Here is a 26,184-nt window from a genome sequence, read left to right as displayed (position 1 = left end):
TCCTCCCTTGACAGGGCCAGTTGGCATGTGTGTGACAGCTGCACACGGCAGGCAGTGGCAGGGGATTATCTCACACACACACGCCTTTGCGTGGCAAGAAGGAGCGAAGCAAGGTGCCTGTACGGCAGGCTCCGGCAGGGAGAGACGGTAAGGTTTGCAATGCAGCCAGCAGCCAGGAGGGGACGGGAGAGCAGGTGAAGCAGCTTTCGCAGCCGATCGCTGCTGTTTGAAGCCTTGCCGCTGACCCGAGGGCTCCCATTACCTTACACTCTGCAAATACACATGGCCTGTACCCGCGGGTGGCAAGGCCGCTCCAGCAACGCATCCGGAGACACCCGCCCTTCCCCTTTTGCTCCCCAGCGCCCTTCCCCTTGCGTCCCGGAGCGTTAATGCAGCCGGACTGGCAGTGTCCACCTCGCTGGGCTCGGGCCCCTCACTCCCAACCCACCCCAGCGCACGCAGGCTGTGTGTGCTCTGTCGCTTGCCGCCGGCGGAGCACCAGTTCCGCAGCCTGCCCGTGCGGGCGGCCACCATCCGGTGGCTGCTACTCCATAGCAGGCGGTTGGGCTGGGGAAGTGGCTCCTGCAGTTTCCCTTCCCTTCCCCCGGGCGGCTTGCTTGCACATCTGCGTCTGGCAGAAGATCTGTGCGGTGTCGGGCGAGGGGGTGGGGAGGCGGCGAGACGCCATTTGCATCCACAGACGCACTCGGCTCAGAATAGGGGATGTGGGGGGGGGGGAAGCTGGGGGCGCAGCTGAAGCGAAAGGCAGAAAGCGGGCGGGTTTCCTTTCTGCAGCTGGGAGCGAGGCAGGGCTGCGACCCGGGAGAGGTGCCCTGGTTTCCCCATGCGTGTGTGCGGTTGGTTTTTGCTACCTAATCGCTTGTTCTGTGCAGAAACTTGCGTGCTCCAGCTGGGGTCTGAAGGGCAGAGTTAAGAGGCACGTTTGGGGGAGAGGCCTTTAAATGCTGTTCTGAGTTGGCAATCAGACTTTGTATTCCGAGAGCTCAGTTGTGTCTTCGCTTACACACCCCTGCAGCCCAGGGCAGCTTTTGGCCTTGGCTACTCTTAAAGGTACTGATGGATCATTCTCAAAGGCATTGGTTCAAAGAGGCCTTTTCTTGCACACAGTTTGATAGTTAAGCCCCCACGATCTGTGTAAATCCCGCCGCTCTCAGGCTTGCAGCCAGTGTGTGAGCTCCCAGCTCATTTTCCAGCCATGAAACAAACAAACACCTCCCTCGCCCAAGCGATAGCAAATAACTTCGTAGCACAAATGAAACTGCTTGCCACTAATGCGCTTAGCTGTATTGCTGGGGAGGAACACGCCGGGTGCACTCTGGAAGAAGCCTACTTGAAGGGGCAGCAGAGGGGGGAAGCCGTAAGCGTTGCGTTTGCCTGCAGGGCATGTTGGGACAGGGGAAAGTGAATTCGGAATAGGATGAGAGAAAGCTGCTGAAATATCTGCGCTAGCTTCGCCCGCTTCCAGCCCTTCCTTCACGTGTATTTCAAACACCGTTGTTGACATTTTGTATTTCAAGCGGGCAGCATAGAGATCAGTGATGAATATCGCAAAAATGCTTTGTCAGTGGAGGAAAGCAATGGTGTGTCTCGGCTATGCGACATATCACTAACCATGTGTTTGTGGAAAAATTGGAGTCATCACCGGACTGTTTCCTCCGGGCATATTTGTTTATGCTCACTCCCCTCTTCGAGAAAGGCCACTTCTGTTGAATTGTTCTTTCGTGTTGGGACTCCTGGGTTCACCACCGGCACATGCAGGTTATATTGCAATTCCTCTCCCCACGTATTGGTTTATCTTACGTTGTTATAAACCTCGCATCCAAGGTGTTTTTTTTAAAAAAAAATAATGCAAGACCCCAGTGACCGGGGTTTATAATTTTAATGGAACACTGTGTGTGTGTGTGTGTGTTGTGTACACATCCTTGCATATGCCTGAGGTTACAGCCTCTGACTAGACAATATTTAAGGGTCAGGCAGCTATGCTCTGGCATTCTTAAATACAGCTGCACATTAATAGGCAAGAACGCAAAGCTAGGTATTTGCTCTCTACTGCAGGGATTAATTCAGTCTCCTCTTTCGTCAGTGCATTGCTTTTCTTACGTGTGGAGTTTCCAGTCTGTTGTCCGTAGTTTCAACTTTCTTGTCTCTCTCTTAAAACAAAAAAAATTGATGACTTATCCGTTTGCTCTCCAAGAACCAGAAACCATGATTAAGTAGGGTTGTATTTCTTCCGTGCATTAATTTAAAGACAGTCAAACTTAAGGACATCTACAGGGCTATGAATTGAAGAAACAACTGGGAGTACTGAGACCCAACATAAAGTTTAATATGCAGTGAGACATGTAAGGAACCTGGCTAATGTACAGTACATAGGGGGTGTTATCATGAGCATACAGCTCACTTAACAGATTATTTAGAGTGATTATTAGTTTTATCATTTAAACACTGATGAATGCGTGGAACATGACTGCTGCAATTTACATGCCTTAAATCAAGGGGGAGTACGGCTTAAAAATCGAGGTGGCCCAATGTAATGCTGTGGAACCATAAACAGTCGCCTTCTTTCGCAATAAACCACGAAGTGGCTGTGAAGTATCGCCATTCTCGTTGAAAAGAAAGTTTTTATCGGTGCCCCCAGTATAAGTCACTTTTGTCCTTAACAATGAGGTGTCAGAATAAGGTTAACGAGAGGAGTAAGCAGCCTTTTGAAATCTCTCATACAGGGATTATTAATTGCATTTGCCAAAACGATAAAAAGAAAAAGGTGTTTAAATGACTTATCTTAATTAATTAGCCTCTGACAGTTGGTATGGCTACTTCCACCTTTTCATGTTCTCTGGATGTATAAATAGATCTTCTTACTTTGTTTCATTCTATGCATCTGCTGAAGTGAGCTGTAGCCCAGGAAAGCTTATGCTCAAATAAATTTGTTAGTCTCTAAGGTGCCACAAGTCCTCCTTTTCTTTGTGCGGATACAGACTAACACGGCTGCTACTCTGAAACCTGCCTGAATAATAGGAGTGCCTTTGGTCTAGCGCAAAAAAAAAAATTATTTTTTGATTCACACCCGTATTTAGGCTTTAAATACTAAGGCTTGAGGTTAGAGGTGCGAGACAGATGCGCTATTTTTTTAATGTGTTTTGATCAAAAACTAACGCAGTGTAACTAGTGATTACAAAGCGTTTGCCAATAAGGGGAGGAGTTTCTGTTCATTACTTAGCTTTTCTCACGAGCCAAACCACGGGTGCTGCATGTTGCGTATCAATCTTCTGTCCTGTCATTTCAATTCTAACTAATTTTCATTAAGAAAGGAGGGAAGTTATTTCTTCTTTTCCCTCGTAAGTGATCACCCTGCCGTCAAGGCCCTGAACTCAAGCCTCCTCTGGTGAGAGAGTTCTTCCTAATTACACGGTCTTTTCCAACAGGGGGCGTGTAAACCCAGCAGCCTCTTGACAGCAGTTTCGCCTTCGCTACGCTAAATAGCGTTCTGGCACCGTTTTTACTTATAAACCTCTACTAGGAAGGGGATCGAGGATAATTACTCTGCAATAAAATCTCTCTCCAGCCTAACATTTGCCACACACGGCCTCACGCCAGGAGGGGATTTCTTCGGTCGTTTTTTTCTGGGGGGGGGGGGGGGAATCTGTTCTTCTGCGTAAGCTTGATTACAAGGAAAACTCACCACCCCAAACAAACAATTATAGGTGGGTTTGGGCCCCTTTTTGCCTCAAGTAAAAATAAACCTGCAGCTTTCTAAGGAGATTGCTCTCCGCTGAGCTCGATTCCCTGAGATCATACAGGGCTGCATAAATGCTTAGTAAACACCGTTGTGTTCAAACCAAACAAACCAGTCCAATACTTATAGGCGAGACAATGCCGTTTAAAAAGTAGCGAGTGCCCCGCCAGAGGCACCGTGCATCACAGCTCCCAGCGCAGGTTGTATCTAAACAACAGCCGGCGCTTTGCATGAGACTGTCTCCAGCGCAGGGTAATAAGGGCTGCTTCAGCCATTGGCTCCACAGGCGCCGCTCCCGCATCGGAGCCGGAGCCCGGGACCATCCGTCTATCCGATTCCGGGACAGACCCTGCTCCTATTCAAGTCAATGGCCAAAGCCCCGCGGGCCTGAATGGGAGCAGGATCGTGCTTGTCTGCGGTTCCGGGGAGCCTATTCCCGTCAGCCGCAGGCTTCGCGGTGTCTCCACTGCCCGACCATTCTGCAAGTTGTCCAGCCCAGCACGGTCCGTGAGGAATGTATGGGGGGGTGGGGGGCTGCCGGGAGGAATGACCCAGCCAAGTCTCTCGGCCGACGTGACCAGACCTTAGAGCCACCCTCAGAGATGTGCGTGGGCTCAGCCGCTGCGCCTCGGGCGCTGTTGGCGTGTCTCCCCGCGCTTCTCGCCGGAGGCACAGCCAGCCAAGGGAGCACGAGGGATAAAGGCTTGGCTGAGCGATCCGGAGCCAGGAGCCGCTTGCATCTGAGCGCAGAAGGCATAATCCGCTGTGTGCAGTCCGGGTTTAAATAACGAAGGGGAGGGGAGGAAGGGCGTGTGTCGCCTAGCGGGAGTAGGTCCTGCGGGTGCTGCCTGCTATTCTGCACACCCCCTCTGTTAAAAGAAAAGGAGAACTTGTGGCACCTTAGAGACTAACATTTATTTGAGCATAAGCTTTCCTGAGCTACAGCTCACTTCATCGGTTAGGATGCATCCGATGAAGCGAGCTGTAGCTCACGAAAGCTTATGCTCAAATAAATGCGTTAGTCTCTAAGGGGCCCCAAGTCCTCCTTGTCTTTTTGCGGATACAGACTAACGCGGCTGCTGCTCTGAAACCCCTCTGTTAAGAATCTTGTAACTTTGCAGTCGTGAGAGGGAGGGGGAAGAGCCCCCTTGGCCGGCTAGGGAACCCGCTCATTGTACGGGCTCACCCTCCTCCCCCCCAGCACACACCTATTCGCTCAGTACTGGCTGGCAGCAGGCAGCTCGACCGGACCGAGCAGCGGGGCGTGACGGCCCCAAGCACAGGCCCTAGCGAAGGTTCCCGGGTTTCCCCCAGCCCCGCGCTGGGATGGGGCCGGCTCACGAGGAGGCCCCACGCGGTGCTCCGCTAAGCAGCACAGTCGATTGCAAATGCTCGGGGCACAACCCTCTTCCCCGGGTCGTTAAACCGCGCTTGGAGCCGCTCGGATGGCAAACGCCTCCGTGTTGTTCCCTGCACCCTCCAGCCGCTGCCCTGTTAACGGAGCGGCAGCTTAGCCAAGGTGTGTTTTCATGCCCGGGTAAAAGCTTCCGACTCCCCACAAGAACGGCATTATTATTATTGCCGCGGAAGGGCGAGAGCTCGCCCACGGACGGGGCTGGCTCGCGCTCCGCAGTCACAGCCCCAGGGGGCGCTTCCAGCGCAATCCCTCCCCGAGCCCCCAGGAGCGCAGAGGCATCGCGGCTCGCGCTGGGGCCGCGGTAACGAGGGGCAGTTCGCTACCCTGCGCGCCGGTGCCTAGCGCTATGGCTCCGCCTCCTGCCCTTTCGGATCGCTGCTGGCGCCTGGGGGAGAAGGGAGGGAGCTCGAGGCGCGGGAGCTGCCGTTCTGCGGCCCGGTGCCGGCCCTGGCTGCGGCAGTTCCAGGGGGTGTCGGCTCTCCGGGCTGCCTCCGCGCTGCACAGCCGCGTAAGGGCCGAGCAGACTAGGGCAAGAGTGTGGGCTCACTTCCGTGTTAATTACCGGGGGTCTGTTCAGAAAGAGGGAGGGGGGTGTCCAGCTTTTTTTCAGCTGATCCTCACCTTTTGTGCACTGTGTTTGGGCAGCTTGAAAACAAAAGTAAAATTGATCAGTTCCTACTTTAGGGGGCTTATAGGGCCCCCGAATTTCCCCCCAGCTGCCGAATAGAGTCTCCCCTTTTAGAAAATGGCGTGCTAAAAGGAGAAGATGTAAAGAACACCAAGTGACTGACTGGGAAGAGAGGTGAAACCCTCCCTTTGGGTCTGCACTTCCCTGAAAATCCTAGAAGCCCGGCTGTCTGTATAGGCCTAAGTCCCTCTGAACCTCTTCTCTTCTTCCGATCACTCCTGCTTTCCGGTGGCAGTCACTGTTGTTTATAAAGGACGTCGGCAAAATCTGCGGCCTTTCTCCTCTGGGAAAAGGAAAAAGAAAAACATGAATTCTGTAGCATGAGTGATAATGAATGAGGATCCCAGAGGTGCTAGTGTACTAAATTCATTTCTGCTAAGCCTGGGTTTGTTTACTGATCAGTCTTTGTATATACAACGATCTTCAATAAACATGCAGGGGGACAAGTGAGTTCTTCTAATAACCTATACCATGAGCCCGATCCTGCTCACGAGACATCTCCATAAAGTAGTTATTGAAGTAGTCCGGTTTTTAGGAACGTTTACCCAAGGGAATAATCTTTACTGACGCCAGTAATCACACTGGAGTCAATGAAGGGCACATCAGGAAAAAGCGTTTGCAGAATTGGGCCCTACGTGTGGATCCAGGCCTCATAGAAAGCACGTTCCAATCACTTCTTGTCCAGCCTGTAGAATGGATGCATTGGAAATAAAAACAAGCCCTGAAAGGATACCTATAACGATCTACATCAGCCGAAGGGCTATGCTTAAAACGTGTCTGTTTGCTCTGAAAGAAGGAGAAGAGAACGTAATCAATTTAATGCGATTTAGTGTTTAGCATCTGTGCCAACATTCCAAGGCATAATTAATAGGGAGGACAGCAGTGGACCGGGAGGGGGCAATACCAGCATGCTTCGCCTCTGGGCCCTCATTGAAACCAACGCTGGGAGGACAGAGTAAAAAAAAAAATGGCCCTGCTACTTTTGCTACAAAACAGAGAGGCTGCTTCTTTCTAAACAGCAGTTGGGTTGATTTACAGGTAGACGAGAAACGTGCCGTAAGAGCCTCGTGACACTTTCCTCAGCTGGATTCAAGTAATGTAGAAAGACCATGAGGAGGCGATCTCCCGAGAAGCTCCTAGGATGCGTGGCGTTGTTAACACATGTTTCAATTTTGGATTGGGACTGTCAGTTACCCGCTGAGCTGCGAGTCTTGGCCTCAGGCGGACCAGGGAAAGGGGACGGTGTACTTATTAACCTCTAGAGCTTAGCAGAGCAGCGCTTCCCGTCTGTTTGGGCTTTCTCGCACCTTCTCCGCAAGCCTTTGTAAACTGGGACTGGTTTTGCTTCTTTCTCTGAGCTAGCTGTACTTTGACTCCTCTAGCCACACTCTGCTACACAGGCTATCCGCCGCCAGTGGAATAGCATTCATTCATGTTGTCACCAGAGGACCTTGATTCATTTAACAGCTGTTTACCCTTTCGAAACCGAGACCAATTTTGTTTGCCAAAACACCACCAACGCCAGCACTGAACGGTAGGGGGAGGGGAGGTCTATAGGCATCTTTTCCCTGCTTCAAAAACGCAGTACATTACAAATCCCTCTTGGCACCTAAAATACAGATTCTTCAGGCGAGAGAGAACTTTTTTTCCCAGATAAAGCCGCAGCAAATATATTCTGTAAGAGAGTTTTCTAAAGAGTGTTAAATTAAATGGCTGGCCGTCTCAAGCAATTAACACTTAATCTGTTATCTGAGATCTGCAAACATTCAGAGTTTACAGCAGTCAGAAAAGTGAATTCCTTCCTGCATGAACACCTTCTCTGCACTGTACGGTAATTACAAAATACTTACAGCCATTTTAAGACGCAATTTGTTTCTTAGATGCTTAAGATCTCCTAGTCTCTGCATTGCTGCACGCCAGCAAGCCGGGACTTTGCCTGCTAAAGAAATCCACTAGAGTGGATATTTGAGACCACTTAACACAAAGCCTAGGTTTTGTATTTGCTTATGTAGATCTCCTTATAGTCATCCGAAAAATGTCTGCAGTTTACTTTTCGCCTAACTGGTTGAGGTCACCTACTCACAACCTTTGCTGACCTGCAGTGTTTGGACTCTAAACTTAAAGTTGGACTTGTAGCCAATATAAGCTAAGTCCTTTGTCACTAACTGAGCTGCTGTAGCTCCCACAAGGGCTCCTGTTAGTCTCTCTGGGCTCATTACTTTCCAGCGCTCCCTTAAGATCCAGCGCAGATCCGTTCAGCTGTCCTTTATTGTAGGCTGCGCATATTCTTCTCTGTAGACCCGCACCCAGCACCTCCAGCCTCCATGACGATAAACGCATTGTAGGCAGCCTATAAATAATTTCTATTATGTTCATCTGACGGCGCAAGGCGATTAATTTTAATAGCTGTATATTTGCCTGCTTCTCCTAATGCCCTGTAATGAGATGAGAAGCCACCGAATCCCAGATGACTCCATCCTCTTGCAAAAGGCAACGGGGCGTCTGCAGCGCCTCCTAGTGGACTGGTAGGGAGCCCGAGTTGTCCTTATCTTCTCGGTCCCGTCTCTCCTGCCATATCTGCATGTGCCGAGAGCACCTCCCTTGTCTACCCGCAATAGGAGCCATTATGACATTGCACGTTCAACTGTCTGAAGCGAACCACTTGTGGACAAAGATTCGCTTCTTTGTACCCGGGCTGGAGGCTAGTGGTTGCTCCTGGCTCGGTTATTCCAGAATCTGTATTAGATCCGGTAGCTCAGACAGTGACTCAGAGCCCTGGCGGGGCTGCCAGGGGGCCGATAAAGGCAGAAGTAAATGTCGTTAGGGAGTGAAGGGCGGGCGGAGGGGGAAAACAGATCAGAACACGCCCTATTAACCTAAATGTTGTATTATCATTGTGGCCTACGGTCCTTCCCTTCAGACTGCAGGAAGAGAAGTGGAGGTGGGGGGAGCAGGGGAAGAGACGCGTCAGAAGGTGACTGCTTTGTGGGATCCGGGAAATAAACACTATGCATCTCTCCCAGGCAGCAGCGAGCAATGTGGTCTCTGTGTGTATGTGTGTGTGTTCGTGTGACAAAGCCTAGCCGCCGTGAGCGATCGCTCTCCTGCCTCAGCCAAGGGGGAGGAGAGGAGGATGAAGGAAGTGAGGAGGTTTCTAAATGTAGAGGCATCGTAGCAGGTCCCAGATTGAGGGAGAAAGAGTCCATCCATTGGTAGGACGATTCTGTTTAACCAGATGGAACCGCGTTGCAGCGAGCACCTGTGTCTTTTTTTCTACAAGGCGAGTACTGATAATTAGAGCAGTTAATTGCATTTCCTTGAAGGTCGTTTGAAGTTACACGCTGGGTTTTCTTCTCATGCTAGCAGACAGTGCATTTGCTGTGTTTAAAATGTAAATCAGAGGGTATCCGCATAAACCTGTGTCATGGGATCGAGGCGTAATGGATTCACGCTGGCTGTGTCTGAGGTATGCACAGTGCAAACTGAGGCGGGCAGCTAGAAACGCACGGGTTTTCTTTTAGGAAACGCAGCTGGTAAAGAACGTGAAAGGATGAAATCGCGAAGGGGAAAGGAGAACGGGCATGGTTCTCCAGCAGAGCCAAGAACTGCATTTACCCAGCACAGACACTCATCTTTACGCCAGTGAAGTTTTATCTCTTCGCAGAGACAACACGAGAAGGTTTGGGACTGTTCTGTGGAGATCACATCAGTTATACGGACCCCTAATGGTAGCGCCCATAATTATGTCGATTTCAGAAGAGACCCAGCGCTCAGCTCATTTATTTTTTCCAAATAGCTGTTTACTTCGTGAACTTTTCTTATGTTCTTTTCCTCGTTTTCACTTGTTTCTCCTCAGCTCAGCTAGGGGGATCGGTCGAGGTCCCAGGCCACTTTGTGGACCTACCTCTCTGGAGGGGGGCTCAAGGGACATCATTCCAGGGGGGCTCTGACATCCCCCAATAGAATGGCGTTATTTTGCTGCAGATGCCCATAACCTGGTGCCTCTTGTGAGGTGGGTTCAGGCCCCAGGGGCCAAGCCAGATTCTCCGGCCTCAAGCCAAGCGGCAGGGATGCGACACACAATAAATATCCCAATAGCCCTGTCTTCATTTCTCACGTGAACAGTTAGGCTTTGATTCTGCCTGCTCTCTTCGGGATCCCGGTGGGGGAAGGGAGCGGTTGGCCAGAAGTCCCCTTAAAAGCACGCATGTGGGAGAGAGATTGTCAAAGCCTGACGGGAGCTGCAGGCAGGCGGAAAGAGTGCTGCGCGGGAGGTCTCACAGATATGTTCTTGTGGGAAGAGCCCAGTCACTTTGGGTAAGAAGTTGGCTGGGGTGGGGTATCTCTATATTGCTTTGCCGGTGGCCCCCCGACGTTTAGATCACTAATACCTGACTTGAGTAAATTTTCCAGTGAATATAGGACTTGAGTAACTATGGATCTGTGTCCTCAGGGCCCCACCTTTCGACAGAGCTGACCTTAGATCTAAATAAATGGCCGGTATGGTATCAAAAATTCAGAGGCACCTCTCCCCAGCCCTGTCATGTCACAGAGTCATAGGGCTGAGGCACCTTGGTGTGGCACTGAATCAGCTGCACACAGACAAACTACCTACACAAGAGGAGGAAGTGCCTTGCAGAGGCTACAAAACAACATTTTTTCCACCCTTTAAATCATACAGCATCTTTCCTGGGAGGATTGCAAAGCTCTGAACAAATATCAATTATCCTCACAGCACACCTGTGAGGTAAGTAAATTATTATAATTGTACACAGATGAATAAAGTGAGGTAGGAGTTCAAGAGAGGGGGCCAGGCTACACGGAGTCAGTGATGGAGCTGGGAACAGACGAGAGGATTCCTGGCTCTCAGGTCTGTGCTGGCTCGAACCACTAGAAACACTTCCCCTTGGAGATGATGGTGCCTCCAGCAGTCACCTTAGTGCCATATAAGGGTGTGCCACAGAAGGAGAGAGCAAGGTCACCAGAACAGGCCTTGCTATATACAAAACTTGCACTGGTTTAACTAAGGAGTGGGGGAAAGGATGGGATGAAGGAGAGAAAAGAAATGTGATAAGGGTGATGAGACAATGTGTATTAGATAAGGGGAATCAATAAACAAATAGAAAAACAGGAAGAAAACCAAGGAGGAAAGGAGACAAAAATAATTCATCTTACCAGAAATAGTGCCTTGCCTTTTGATAACTGGAGATAGGAAGTGCTGCTTCCCCAATAGCCAAGGTAGGCAGCTGGGAGTAGGAGGAGTCATCCTGCAGCCCATCCCCTTGATTGTACTGATTGTGCAGGGTACTTGACTAAGTATGAAAACAGTGCAATGGACTGTTTGCCTTTGTCAAAGAAAAACAAACAATTTTTCAACTGAAGTTTTGCCTATGCAAGGAATGCAGGATCAGTAACATTAAAGGTAGTTCTGCATCTCCCAAGATGACCTCCTGTGTTGGTTATATACTCTTCAGGGAACCCCACAACTCCCATTTAACCAAGTGTGATATCAATGTATTCTTTTACTCTGCATTTACATACTAAGGTGAGCCCCCTTATAAATACCACTAAGGAGACAGATTTACACTCTAGGTTTTTCTGCTAGTTTTGTCACTGGTTCCAGTTGTAGGTATGGCTGTCTTCATTTCTTAGAAATGGGTTAGTTCAATACTATCAGAGTCTGACCAGGAGATTAAGGGTTTCTTTTTAAAAGGAATGTTTGAGCATTATCAGCAACACTTGTGTTAAGGTCTTCCAGTATTATTTATTGTGTGAAAGATTTCCACCGTCTAGGTACTTCATAGTCAGAATGTTCTCCATTATTTTATTTCACAGTATCAGCAAAGATGACTTCACAACCCCTCTGGGTGAGGCCTGCTTGCTCCATTTTCATCACCCCATGTGGTTGCATGACCCTGTAAGAGGCATTATGCCTGTCTGGGTCCCTTTTATCTTAAATCATAAAATATGTACACAAATTGCCCCAGACGCTCTGTGAATAGTCTCGACTCAGGGTTATCATGGGTCGTCTAGAATTGGCAGTCAGCGGAGGATGCAGTAACAAGATTAGAGGCATCTTGAAACCTTGTGGGAGAGGAGGGAGCCGGGAGAGAAATTACGATTAAAGTTCTCCATAAATACTTGCACCTAAAAGAGCAAACAAAGTGGGGCAGGAAGGGCCTCCAGGGAAGGGAAGTCTCCCACAGCCTGCTGTGTGGGGCGGAGTCGAAGAGATTTCCAATCGAACGGTCATTAATCAAACCTATTCTGACGGCGGTGTTGGCTTGCTCTGGATTTCTGCTCTACCCGGCGAGGGAAGGCACGATTTACTGTTATGGTTTATTACATAAAACAAACACAAGTGTCGAAAGCTCCACTCCCTTGGCAAGCCCAGGGCGGTTTGACACAGATACAAGCGAACAGGGCCCACGCCTAGCCTGCCGTAGAGCGGGCAGGGCCGGGAGACTCCTGTCCTGGCTCTGAACGTAGCCCGTCCCCAGCCCCCGGGCCGCAGACAAAAGCTCCAGCCGCACATGGTGCGCGAAGAGCGGCCGCGGCGCTCGGGCGGGCGGGGGGGGGGAGCCGGAGGGAGGTGGAAGGGGGAGGGGAGGCTTTTATCTGGGTCACCGGGGTTAGAGGGCGCGCAGGAGCCGCGCGGAGGGAAGGGGAAGTGCCGGCTCTCGCCGCGGCTGCAGAGCTGGAGCCGAGCGGCAGGAGGCGGCGGCTGGCTCCCGAGCGGAGCCCAGGTGCGCGGCGCGGTTTCGCTCCGACACAGCCGGGCCCCCTCTCTCCGCTTAACCCTTTCCGCCGCCGGCTCGGCCGGGCTGGAGCCGTGCCCGGGCCCGCCGCGTCCCCTGCTGACCCGGGGGGCAGAGGGGCCGGCCCCGGGGGGCTGAGCGCCGCCCTCGGGCAGCTTCGCTGACGAGCCGGCTTCGCACACACGCGAGCCAGACCCGGGGCCAGCCTCCGCCCCCTGCTGCTGCGGCAGCGGCTCTGGGCGCAGCCATGCTTTCGGGGCCGGGAGCCAGCCGCCGCCGCCGCCGCCGCCGCCGCCTCCCCCTTCCTGGGGGGCGAGGGGACGTGGCGGGTCTGCCCCTGGCACCGCAGCCCCGGGCCCTTGCAGGGGTGGGGGCTCCTCGGGGGGGGTGGATCCGGAGCTGTAAAAATAACTATTAGTATTCTCCTGCCCAAGCCCCCGCGCTCCGAGCCCTTTAATCAATTTCACCCGATTAATTATTAATTTTACGCCAGTCAGGCTCGCCCGGGAGGAGCGGGGGGAGGGGAGCCCTGGCTGGCAGCCGGAGTCAGCCGCGGGGGGCGGGGGGCGGGGGGGGGGACGTGCAGGGCTGGCGGATGAGCCCCGCGCGCGCTCCCTGGCCGGGTAACTTTGGGAGCTGGGGCGCTGCTCGCAGGCCTTTGCAAGCAGACGGCGGGAGGTTGTTGCAATTTCAATTCTGGTGTCTGCTGCAGCCTCCTCTCCCCGCCCCGGGGCAGGCACATCCATACAAGGGCCCGTTGCATTGCAGCGATGATGGATCGTGCCTGGCGGGGGTGATTTGGTGTTGATCGCACATTATCACTGGCAGGTTGGACTGGTTGCTGATGGACGGCTTCTAGCAGCAGCTCCTTCAGACAGCCGGCCGGGGAAGGGAACAGCTCGATCTATATAGCCTGCCTTTAACTCCTTCCCTCACAAGCACGCGTAGGACAAGCATCTGTCACAACATCTCTCCGGGTAACACTTTCGTTCCTCCCACTACATTTTCGCCCAAAGCAGCTCTGCGGACGGGTTGCACCCTTCTGTCTCTAACACAGCGGCCGACACCTGGGAGGGACCTGGAGGAGCAGGTGATTTTTAATCCCCCCCCCCAAAAAAAGCAAACACGTTTAATGCAAGCCCTGCATTGACTCAGCAGAAACTACTGTGCAGGTTCTCCACGTTTTCATCGTAAGAGCCCCTGATCCTGGTCCTGCCTTGCTGCGCTCAGGGAGAATTTGTATGTAAGTGCAGCTACAAAGACGGTTTCGTAATGCCTCCCGTCTGCCAGAGCCCGAGCCCTTGGCTAACCTTTCCAAAACTAATTGCAACTGCCTGTTAGCAGTCGGACTGCCCGCACAGGGGACCGAGGGAGGGTCATAATTTAAGCGACAGACAGGGTGGCGGTAGCCATAGCGCGAGGCCTGGTTAAATCCTTCCTCCCCAGAAACGCTTCGTGCGAGAGCTGAGTCTCTAGCGAGAGAGGAGGGTAGCGGAGGTTAACCCTTTCGCTGCACACACCCAGCCCGTTCATTGGCTCCCTTCGGTAGCCATTGAGCCCGACGCTGCTACCTACAAATAACCGTTTTAAAAGGCCGCTGGCTGCGGGTGCCACCAAGTTGCCCCTTTAACGTGAGCTTGTGTTGGACGATGGTGTGCAACGCATGGCGTGGCTGTGGTTAACTCCTTCCTGGAGGCAGAGCGCAGGTTGCTAGCGCTGAGGCTTGTTTTCTGTTTGGAAATCGGAGAAGGGGGAGGTTATTGACAGGGAAGCAAGCGCTCGCTCGCTCTTGCTCTCTCTCTCTCTCTGGAGAGCTCAGCAGCTGCTCTCCAACAGGCAGCGCAGCGCCTTGAAATCTATTTAAAGAGAGGGAAAGGGGAGGAGAACAAAGGGGGGAGGGGGGGGGACGAACCAGAGTCTCCGAGAGAAGCGAAAACGATGGATCAGCCGCTTTGCAGCGCGCATCGAGCTATCACATCTGTATACGCTCCGATCGATTAAAAGAACGGATAATATTTGTCAGCTGCAGACCTTTTTCTCTCTCTCCCCGGGAAAGGGGGGGGAAGGACAGGCAATAGGCTGCTTCAAGGCCAGAGGCACTTCCTGCTACATCCAAATGAAATCTATGAAAAGGAAAGGCTGGGGATTGTTATTGTTATTACTTATTTTTAGTATTGCACGGCAGCCAATTGGGCAAGCGGCGGAGCTTTCAGTCCTGCAACTCAGCTGCTACCTTGCAGGACTGGAAAGGTTTTGTTGTTTGAACCCTTCGCCACAGCGCATGGGGAGCACAAAGACGGATCTCTAAGTCCTTGTGATACAAAACAACACGCATCAGAAGAGAAGTATTTTAAAAGCACGATTACAGACGCTTTGCATTTTTGGCCTGAAGGGAAAAAATGAACCCGCACCCACAGACGTCCCAGCCCCCGCGCCTGGTGCCTGCAGTTACGCTCTGAGTAAATAGTTCCCACACATGGTCCACATTTTGCACAGCAGCAGCGTGTTTCCTCTTGGTCTCTCGTTGCTGTTTTCTGAGCAAGAAAGAGATTTAGAGGAAGTTAAAATCAGGCGAGCTGAGAAAGGACTCTCTGTGTTACACACATCCTGAGTGAAAGCGAAAGGCCAGCTTTTTGGTCCTATAAGCATCAAGCTTTCACCTCCTTAACAATGTCACTAAGGTCCACGTTGGACATATCATACTAATTACTTATACTCCGCTAGCTGGCCTTGCTGCTCGCTCACAATGGTATTGGCAGCTCGAAAGAGAAGCCAGTGAGAAGGCAGGAACAGTTACAGCGCACTGCTTTTCATTTTTTAAAAGTGCACTTATGTGGCTCAAGCAAGCACGTGTGTGTGTGGGGGGGAACAAAGTAAATACATCTTAAATTGTACTTAAAGTCCTAGTATTTCTAATGGGGGAAATTCCATTCAACCATGTCGCCTCTTCAGATACCTCAAACGACTAGCAGAACTGAAGGAGGATTCCTGCACCTTGGATATAATAGGGTGCCAAGCAGCGAAGCCCTTGGATTTGTTTGCTAAAATGGCGATTTCCTCTGAGTCCTTCATTTTCTTTCCCAGTGTGCCAAGTATATTGCGAAGGGACCCGGAGCAGCGATTTGTTTTAATTGTGGGAACTGACAGCTTTTCTCTGTGTGTGTGGCCGGTGGGGATAAGGTTCTGTGTCTATGGTACGCGGGGGGGAGGGGGGGTCTGCGTATAGACGCGCTATGTGTCTGGACACGTGTGTATATGGCGGTGTATGATATAGAGAACATGTGGGTAGCATGTACCTGGACCTGTACGTGTGTTGGGTGGAGGAGCTGCAGGCGTGTGTTCGCCTCTGTAAATCGGTGTGCAATACCATTGTCTGCCGTCTTAATTTTCTTCTGGCCATTCTAGCCTGTCCGTTGTATCCACGTCTGCCCTTTTGCTGCGGGCAGGAAGCTTATCGTCTGGACGCTGGCTGAGTAGGCGCCACTTTGTGGGCAGCTCAAGGACTCCGTCTCTTTCTCTCCCTTTCTGCGCCTTATGTCCCCGCCGCCCCAACAAATCTCTCGCCAGCATTCTCCCAAGGCGAGCCGCCTGCCACACCGCAGCTTTCCCTGGGCGACAGCTAAAGGAAGGGCTGTATTCTCCAAAATAGATGCTCAAACGTTGTCCAGTGGCCGCCCACAAAGCCTGCTTTCGGAGGGGTGGCTATACTGCCTTCTCTTTATCACACTGGCCCTGCGGCAGGCTTCACTTACTGGAAAGGAAACTTCTAAGCAGGGTGCTCCAAAGCGGGGTTTTTGTAAGGGAAGCTTAGTTACCCTAAAAAGGCTTACCCCAGAGTAAGGCAATAACTGTAAGAGCAGCCAGGGAGCCCTAAAACGGGAGGAATGTGCTTGTGTCTGGGTGATTTTCCCAGCTAGCACACACAGAGAGACTGTGTACTGTGAGTGCCATTAGGAGGTATTGCTGGAAACTCACCAACCGCAGAGTTATTTCAAGATACCTTATTATTGTATTTGCTGGAAAAGCAGCTTGGTTTGGTCGGCTTTTAAATCTTCCCCTCTGAGACGGAGAGGAGGCCGCTGTAGGCATTAGCGGAGGCGAGCACCGCTTAAAGAGGTCACATCTGAGACGGGAGCCTTGCACGGAGCTGGAAGAGCTCTGGCTGTAGCGCGAAATGACAAGGGTCAGGTAGCTGAGAGTACGGCAGGTCAAAGGCCATCGCCCTGGGCTCTTTCTCTTGAGGCAAACGTCTGATTTAATGCTTGTATCACTATATGGCAGCGTGCTCGCTGGAGTGGGCGGATACGTTGCATTTTACAGAAGCGCGCCCGCACCCCCCCAACACACTTGCTCCCCCCACCTCCAGATCCTGCTCCTCCCCCGTGGCCCCCAGACCATACTCTTGCTGCCTCGGGAGTGGAGGGTGGTGGGTGACTTTGTGGCACTGTTGAATTAGAGACCTGCCAACTAACGACGCTTAGATTCAGTTAAGCTTTGTGCTTTGTCCGCGGTGCTTTCAGCGGCAGCAGAGCCTTTGCCAAGCAATGAGCTTGAGAAGCAGGGGATGGCAAACGTGGCTGCAGCTCTTCTCTCTAGACGGGCATTGGCAGTGCTTCACAGAGCACCCGGCAGAGAGGAGAGTCGACGGGGATGTCCCAAAGCGTCGGCACTCTTAGCTGGTGCTGCACCCAGCTTTGCGGGCACCCCTCCCACTCCTCCTCCCTTTCCTGCAGGATGGCATTGACCCTCTGTTTGAGGGCTTCTCTTGTTTCTTGGTTGGCTCTGCTAATTGGATCAGCTGCTTGTTGAATTTTCCAGATCGCAATCATTTAGTCTTGTATATGCCTCCTCCCCCCCAGCCCATAATGAGCAACTTGTTAGCTGCTCGTAACGTCAATGCCTTTCAAGGGAAGAAACAGCCACCAAATCTCCCTCTCTCTTTCACACACACACAATTCCCTGCTGCAGCCCCCAGCCCGAGAAGGACCATGAAGGCAACAACATAATGGCAGGAAATAATTTGACTGGTCGGGGAAATAACCTAGTAAAGCCACGTTATAAATCTAGAGCCGTAACAGAGAGATTTGTTATGGAACAACAGGGAAGAAGGTTTCATGCACATGACATTAGCCGTGTCTGTAACGTTTATAACAGCACCATAGCGATCGCTCCTGTTTCACCAACATTATGTTCGACAATATATGTCAAAAAGAAATGAAAATACTTGCGAATACTTTAATAAAAATTGCTTTTTTTGTAGAAAAGAAAAGCTCCGTGTGCTTGGCAGGCTTCTGTCATGGCCCCGGGGGCTGGGCTGGGGTGGGGTGGGGGGACACGACCAGTTGCAAGTTAAGATCGGAATAAAAGTTTCTTTTATATCAAACCGGTTATCTCCGTAGTTCCTGGTATAGCAACCAGACATGGTGTTACAACACGCGAAACCACCGAGACGGCAATCTCATGTAGTTAGCGACCTACACATGCAGGGGAGTTAATGCAGGGAGGGAAATGATTGTACAGTGCAAGAAAAGCAAAAGTCAAAGTCTGTAGCTTAATGCAAGATAGTGGAGATAAGGAGCTGGTACAGAATTCCCTTCTTCTGCCTTGGCAATTTTGCGCCTGCGCAGTGCGGCTGTCAGGGAACGGCTGTGCTGGAATCGTTCACTTAGCTGACCAAGCTGCCGATCTCGCTCCGGAATCTCGCTCCATCATGGCACAATGTGAAACTGATTGCTAAACCGAAGCCAATTTCTCTCAAACGGGAAATAAGGTGTCCCTTGTTCTAATGCGTATGCACATTCAAAGCTTCCTGTAGTCCTTTATTACACCGGTAAATATGGAATCAGAAGAGATCCAAAGCAGTTTTACTACCATGTGCTGTGCGCGTAGAGGTATCTGGTTCCAGGAGCCCCCGGGATTTGAATCGGTAGTGACCACGATAAACCTTGTGTTTCACTTTTTGGACTACACCAGAACCATAACATTATAACCATTCCATTTACAAGTTTATATTTTGCATTTGGAAAAAATGAGAGAAACTACTGCAAGACTGCAAAGAACTTTGCTTGTGTTTGGTAAATGCGTTGGAAATGTAGCAATCATTTTACTAACATGTTTTATCAAGCTCCAACGTTGCTGAGGAAGCATTTGAAAAATTTGTTCTGAGGGCAGAGAAATTCAGATTGATGCAATAACTGAAGAAACCCCGTAACCGTGTGTTGATGTTTTTGTTTTTGAAAAGTTATTTCCTAAGTCGATCAGTATTGATATGAAGTTTATTATCATGAGTACTGCACTTTGGCCAGATTGGTAATATATTACATTATAGTTTGATAGTGGCATAGTGTGTTATGATGAAAAAAGCTGCATGTTTATTTACATGTACTCAGAAGTTATTTGATAAGTGCAATATTAAAGTAAATGTTTTGTGCCTTACACTTCCAGATATACCGTGGTCTGTAGTTATGCTGTCCAAATTATGCCTTCAATTTCAATATTCAGCTTTTTTTTAAAGTGTTTTAATGTTCTGATCAGGAAAGCATCTTGTGTATCCTTGGCTCTCCTAAGGATTATTAAAAAGTGTGCTAGGAGCCCATGACTTTAGTATTACACTAGTTGTTATTATTTGATTATTTGTATGGGAGTAGTACCTAGGATTCCCAGTCGGGGAACAAAACCCCACTGTGCTAGGGGCTGTACAAGCACAGAACCAAAAGATAGACTCTGCCCCAAAGAGTTTACAAACTAAGACTAGACAACAGCTGGATAAAACAGTCAGGAAGAGCACAAGAAAACAATGAGACAATATTGGTCAGTATGGTTGGCTGGAGTCACTGCTCATCAGTAACCTAAACTGTTGTCAAGTATTTTGCTGGCATCACTGGCAAAGGACAGTTGTAAGGAGGGCTTTGAAAGAAAATGATGAGATAGCTTTGCAGATGTTTAGAGGGAGCTCTTCCCAAGAGAGAAGGGTAGCATGGGAGAAAGCACAAAGTTGCTTGTTTGAAAATTTAAGAAGTGGGAGATGAAGGCTGCTATCATGAGGGTATTGGAGAAAATCTCCATAAGGTATGAGAGATGATATTTGGTGGGAATAGGCCATGGAAGACTTTGAAAGTGAAAATAGTTTATGGCTGATGGGATGGAGAAAGGTGAGAGTGGAGAGATGCAAAGAGAGGGCAGACATGGTCTAAGCTAGAACTAAAGAAATGATCATTTGCAGCATTTTGAATGGATTTGAGCAAACGGTATTATTGAGTTTGTCAAGGCCAGAGTATAGGATGTTGCAGCAGTGAAATGGCAGATGATGAGATTCTGGATGAGAGGGAAGGAAAGACCATACACAGAGATTTTATGTGATAATCTTTTATAAAATCTAGATTCCTCCTCTGGTGTCCATGTACGCCAATGTAGCAGGATTCTACATGTCTTTTTCTTGTAAAATTATGTAAATACTGCCTAATCCCTGTATTGCGATTTAGAGCAGCATTCTGATTTTTTAATATGTTCTGATCCCTGTTCTGATGGCATTTTCCCGTGCAAGGATAAGTCAAGTTATTCAGATTCCTGTTCTGCTGTAAGGATGTGTCAATATATTTTGATTTGATATGATTTATTTTAAGAGAACAATTATGCATCCGATGAAGTGAGCTGTAGCTCACGAAAGCTTATGCTCAAATAAATTTGTTAGTCTCTCAAGTGCCACAAGTACTCCTTTTCTTTGTGCGGATACAGACTAACAGGGCTTCTACTCTGAAACCTGTAATTAAAAAACAACATTCTATTCCGCTTTACTACATTAGACACTTTTCCTGCAGAACTTCTATCTGATGACTGCACACTATTTCATTAACAATTCCCTTGATGTATTGATTTTTTTAATGTTTGTATTAAATGTGGTGTAAAATTGAACTCCTAGGCTAGAAGATATTGTGCAAATCACAAGTCAAGACTCTCACTTGATTGTTATGTTTCTGTCACGAAACAACAGTTGGAAACAGGCCAGGAAGTGAAAAATTCTCCATGGGAGGATGAAAGGCTGTATTGGGGAACAGCAGGGGGAGTGAGGAGGGGGGGGACGGGACAAAAACACTCCTCCTCTCTGAGAACAGTGAGCCTTGGCTCAGGCCCCCGGATTATTTTAAATCTGCAGCCACCACCGCGCAACCAGAGTCACCATCCTCCCAAGATCAGGGGGCACGTAGGCTACTTCTCAAACTTTCCTGAACCTTTTTTCAGAGTAGCAGCCGTGTTAGTCTGTATTCGCAAAAAGAAAAGGAGGACTTGTGGCACCTTAGAGACTAACACATTTATTTGAGCATAAGCTTTCGTGAGCTACAGCTCGCTGACGCACTCCCTGGCAATTCGTGCTCCGCTCTCTAACCCTGGTGCTGTCGCTCCGCTCTCCCCCTTCCCTCCATGTTGCCTCGCTCCCCGTTCCCTTCCTGTGCTCTCTTTCTCGCTCTCTCCATGTCGCCTCCCTCCCCCTCCTGCTCCATATGGTCTCTTCCCTCCTCCCCCCCTCCATGTTGTCTCCGTGACTCTCCCCTCTCCATGTTATGTCTCTCACCCGCTAGGTAGCGTTTCCCTCCTGCTGCTGCTGCTGCGTTGCTGGCTGGCTGGCTGGCTCGCTCGCTCGCTGGGCGCTGCTAGCCGCGAGTGAAAGTGACTAGAATTGCGATCGGTGAAGCTAGAGCCTGCCGCAGAGCGCCGCCGAGCTCTAGATTTTAGTCAGTTTCACTCTGTGGCCACCAGCATCCGCGGAGCGGCGCGGCAGGGAAACACAAAGCGGGGAGTGGAGGAGGGGGCAGAGAGGAAGGAAACAAGAGGAGGAGGAGGGGGTATCTGGCAAAGTGTGTGCCGGGGCGTGGGGGGGGGGGAGGGAGAGACGTTAGATAGAGCTTCCAGCAGGACAGTTGTATCGGAGATCGGTCTGAAAAAGTTACAAACCCCCTCCCCCGCCCTTCCTTTTTTTTTTTTCTTGAACTTGAGAAATTTGGAAATCAGCATAATTCACCTGGATCAAAACCTTTGCCAGCCGAAAACTAATGGCTGCGCTGAGAATAGTGTTTGGTTTTCCATGCATCATGTGTGTCAAATAAATGCTGGACTGAGGCCCTCAGCGGAGGAATTAGCTTTCCTTGTGCTGGAAACGCAGAATAGAAAAAGTGCTGAGGCGTCCTTGTTTCTTAGTTGTAACTGATCCCCTATTCTTGGCTTCAGGTCTCGATTTGTCTCTTTTTCATCTGCGACTCCTCTTCATCCCCCGGTCCGCCTCTCCCCCCCATCAAGAAAGGGCGGGGGAAAGGCGGCTACAGGAGTGTCACAGGAATGTCAAAGTGAAATACAACTCAATCTGTGTCGACAGAGGATTCCGTTTAATTAAACAGACAGCATTTGATCATCGTACTCCCACCATAGGGGCCTAATCGCTGTACACTGCTTTAACCAGCCACAAACCCACCGGATGATAAAACTGAGCAGAAAATGGGCAGGACGTTTGAAAGTGTTATGCTGGGTTCACATAGAAAGGGAACCACAAGTTTTGACGGTGAATAAAATGAACATGCGATCCGACTATAAAAGGGGAGGGCCTCATTTAAATCCATCCAAGCCGATAACCACTGGGTAAAGGTTTAGGATTTCATCTACTGTCCTTTGAGCCTAGGTATTGCTGGAATCTTCCATTGTCTGCCCTCACTGTGTAAACTCCAAAGCTTGTCTCTTTCCCCAACAAAAGTTGGTTCAATACAAGATATTACCGCACCCACTTGTCATGTACCTTCCGCCTTTAATGGGAATGATGGGGCTTCATAGCAATTTACTTTTATTGATGTAAGTCAGATCCCATTTCCCAGAGGAAATGAATGCTCAGATTACCTTAAAGGCACCAACTAATTAATGTTATGTAAAGAAAAACTATTTATTGTACATTGACAGCGTATTAAGCGTATTTTAGAGCCGAGGACCACCGCTATAGACCACAATGGGTCCGTGCGTATTGTCGAATCTTTGGTTTGTGGATTATTGACGACAAAGTTTGGAAGGGCTTCTAAGACACTTGTTGTCCATTGGGTTACGCATACCCCCAACTACAAAACAGTCGATATAACTCTTCGCTTTCCAAAAAAGAAAAGGAGTACTTGTGGCACCTGCACACAGACAACAAACGCGCGAATTAAAGAAATAATGACTGGGGGGAAAGCAGCCCAAGTGCACTGTGCAGCAAATGCTTTTCAAGCCCCAATACCTGTCGTTTCCAATTAAAAAAAAAAAAAGAAACCTCACCCACCCCCAATATACTCCAATGACCTGCACTTTTCCCTTCTTTTCAAACTGAAAAATGGCCAAACTATCTTAAAGTTAATTTAGGCGATCAGGCTGGGAGGTGGAGGCGGGTGGTGGTGGTGGTGGGGAAGCACTCCGGGCTGCGATCGCTGTGTCAAGCTTCAGCCACACCGACATTTCTGGCAGACTTCCAAAGTCAAAGAAATTGGAAAATTGGGACGGGGGGTTGTTCAGGCAAACGGGTCAGACCCCTTGGCAGAGATGCAGGAGCGAGCGGGCGCTGTACGAAAGGGATGAATCAGCCAAGCCATCTGAGCGGAGCACAGGGCATCTTCCGCAATCCATTCATTCAGTGAAGCGCGTGAAAAGCTGCCGATCGCTGCCATTGTTACTCACAGGCGATGTGGGAACCGGAGCCTCCACTCTGGCGAGAGATAAATAGTCTGTGACAGCGCCTCTTCGCAAAGAGATCTCATCGAATTTCACCAGGCGGACGGTCACAGGTCTGTGTTCCTCTCTTTCATGTGAGTCCCTTTACATCGCCATTCTCTCCCCTCCCGCGCCCTCTCCGTTGTGCCGACCCCCCCCCGATCTCTTCATCCCTCCCTTGAATGTTTTCCGTCGGGGCTGGGAACGCTGTACAGTATTTGCCTTCGGAGTGCTTGGCGTGCTGGAGTCAGGATTGAACTAGGAAATGCGGGGTTAAAAGGCTAACCCGGCACGGAGCCCTTTAAAACAAACCAACCAACCAAAAAACCCACGTCTCTGTTGAAATAGTTTCCGCAACCAGAGTATTGCCACTGGTCTTTTGTCTCGGGCCGAAGGGCAGGGCTCCCTGGTCATTGGCAGGTTTCTGGAAATACCCGTCCTTGAGCTAGATGGATAACGTTACCGTGGAACGATGTCGTAAATATTTAAAAAGTATTACATGAGGCTGTCATCGTGGCTTTTGCGGCGGGGGAGGGGGTTGCAATTGCAGGTGGCTCAGATAGGTACATAGGATTAGACTTGTTCACACCTTGAAACCAGCTGATTAGGAGTAAGTCACAGGTCCACGCAGACCCTGGAGTTACTGCTGGCGGATAGCTCAGGCACGTCTTTGATTGCAGAGGGTAATCAGCCTTCAGCTTTACAAACCGAATGGTGCGGGCCGCCTGCCCTTCACATTTGCCATCGGCGTCGGGGGGAGACCGCGGGGTAACGTGGAAATGGAGCGAGGCTGAGCCCGGCCTAGTGCGCGTCTCTCCCCATGCCGGATTCTGGCTCAGGTAAACTACAGCCTGACAGCTCCTCACCTCGGCCAGGCAAAGCAGGCTGCCCGGACTCCACTTGGAAGGGAGGGTCTGTTCTGCGGTTTGGGAAATCACGGAGCCTGTGGGAGATCGCACTCACCATCCTAGGCTGCATTTCGGCTTGAGATCCCGTCTTTCTACACAATGTTGCCGTGTAAAAGGGGCGCCCCAGTCTGTACGGTGCGGGTTTGAATCGGATAATGGCAGAAAATGTACTGAGGTGAAAATCTGACCCCTTTCCTGGTTTGTGCTGCTTCCAAGTCCTCCTCCCAGCACGTCTGCTGGCAGCCTTTGTGTTGGGGCCAGGCAGCCAAATGTGAGGCTGGCTCCGGGAGTGAGCCACATCTCTGCCTCAGAGCTTTTCCTACGCAGGGAACTTTGAGAAGTCCAGAAGACGCGCTGCGATCCCGGCAAGCAGGCTCAAAAGGGGGTCTCTTCCGGAGAGAAATTCGCTGTTCGGTTTCTGTCTCCTCTCGGGTTCCTTTAAGAGTGGAGCTAATCGATTCGACAATTGCTGTCCAGGGGTCCCTGGGCATCAGGAAGCGCCTCAGATGCAAACCACACAGGGGAATATGCAGCAATGTCATGAAATATTGAGAAAAATCTGCACTTTTGCAGAGAAGAAAAAACGAATAGGCCGGTCTGATGTGAATGTGTCATGCACGGTTATCGCGCATTTCGAGTGAGTCATTATTTCCAGCCTGCTGCTTGGATAGCACATTTCAGGTATAACAATCCTGGGGAGACAATACCTGGGCAAACAAAGCAGGAGACTGGAATCTTCTAAATTTATGGAGCCTGCTTTAAGCGGGGGACAACTGTCTGGATCAACCACATTTTCTTTGCTTGCAGTTTTCTTAGGACAAGCGCCGTCCAAGGGGCGCGGGAAAGTGTTTCTTGGCAGGATGTCAGAATTTACAGGATTTGCTCTGTGCATTATATACCCACGGGAATGCAGGCAGGGTTTTCCAAACGCGTTTTTCCAGTTACCTTTAATATACTTTTAGGTGATTGTTTTCCCTTTTCACTTGTTTGTCTCATGCTAGTCTCGTAAACTGCCTAATGATTTATTGCCTAAACTAAGTGCTTAATTTGTGAATATGAAACAGATTAAAAGGAGATATGCATATTTTAGCAGGCAAGCCAAAGCAAGACCAGCAGCTGTTTCAAATCTGTAAACGTTCTCAACCTCATGTAGAATTCAAACTAGCCAAACTGGACAAGAGTTCCTGTGAGATTGAAGGCCTGAGTCTCTTCACACCAATTTCTACACTGGAGTGACTGCATTGCCATGGATGATGTCACTCGGATTTAGATCTCTGTGAGAGGAGAATCAGACCCCATCTGACTACAGAGTGTCCAACTGGTTGCAGAAATCACTGGATGAAATCAGCTTGTGGATACAGTCAGACTGAATGGTCACTCTGACCTAAACATCTGTGAATTTCTACATGATCAGAAGGATCTCCTGGCTAAAAAAAAGACAAGCACCCAGAGGGTTAATGTACACACTGTCCTCTTGAACTAAGAATTAACTTGAGATAAAGTAAATACAGCAATAGAAGGGTGGTTACTGACAAAGGCACATGGTACAAAAGTAACACAAGCACACGGTGGAGAACAAAAACAAAAAATAATTCGAGTTAGTTCTGCAAATAAACTTTAGCAGCGATAATACAAAGAAGAACGATGGAAGTTACAGCCAAAAGATAATTAAAATAAACACCTTTGAGGTAGCCCAAGCTTGCTACTTCCTACTCTTAGCTACCTAAACAAGGACCTAGTACAATCAAAACTCTTCCTTTGAAAAGACTCCATGCACAGACAGTAGTTTGGCTTTTCTCACAGACAATGTCACACATCAAAGGATAACAGCATGTTCCTTTAGCGGCTTATTGCTATGAAACTCAGGCAAGCAGATATAATGGCCACAAACCTGACTTCTCTGGTTGTTGATTGATTATCTCGATAGGGCATCACTGAAA

General features: G+C 49.8%; 2 long non-coding RNA genes across 2 annotated transcripts; both read left to right on the top strand.

Moving 5' to 3' along the window:
* Positions 1 to 92: 92 nt before the first annotated feature.
* Positions 93 to 23,638, top strand: LOC122458228. Its single transcript, XR_006278147.1, has 2 exons — positions 93 to 147; positions 21,843 to 23,638. It is a non-coding gene; the product is annotated as an uncharacterized LOC122458228 (long non-coding RNA).
* Positions 4,870 to 11,980, top strand: LOC122458226. Its single transcript, XR_006278141.1, has 3 exons — positions 4,870 to 9,541; positions 10,544 to 10,609; positions 11,698 to 11,980. It is a non-coding gene; the product is annotated as an uncharacterized LOC122458226 (long non-coding RNA).
* Positions 23,639 to 26,184: the final 2,546 nt, after the last annotated feature.

Source organism: Dermochelys coriacea, chromosome 1 (genome assembly GCF_009764565.3).
Source record: "Dermochelys coriacea isolate rDerCor1 chromosome 1, rDerCor1.pri.v4, whole genome shotgun sequence".
Lineage (NCBI taxonomy): Eukaryota > Metazoa > Chordata > Testudines > Dermochelyidae > Dermochelys > Dermochelys coriacea.
This window is presented reverse-complemented; position numbering and strand designations above follow the sequence as displayed.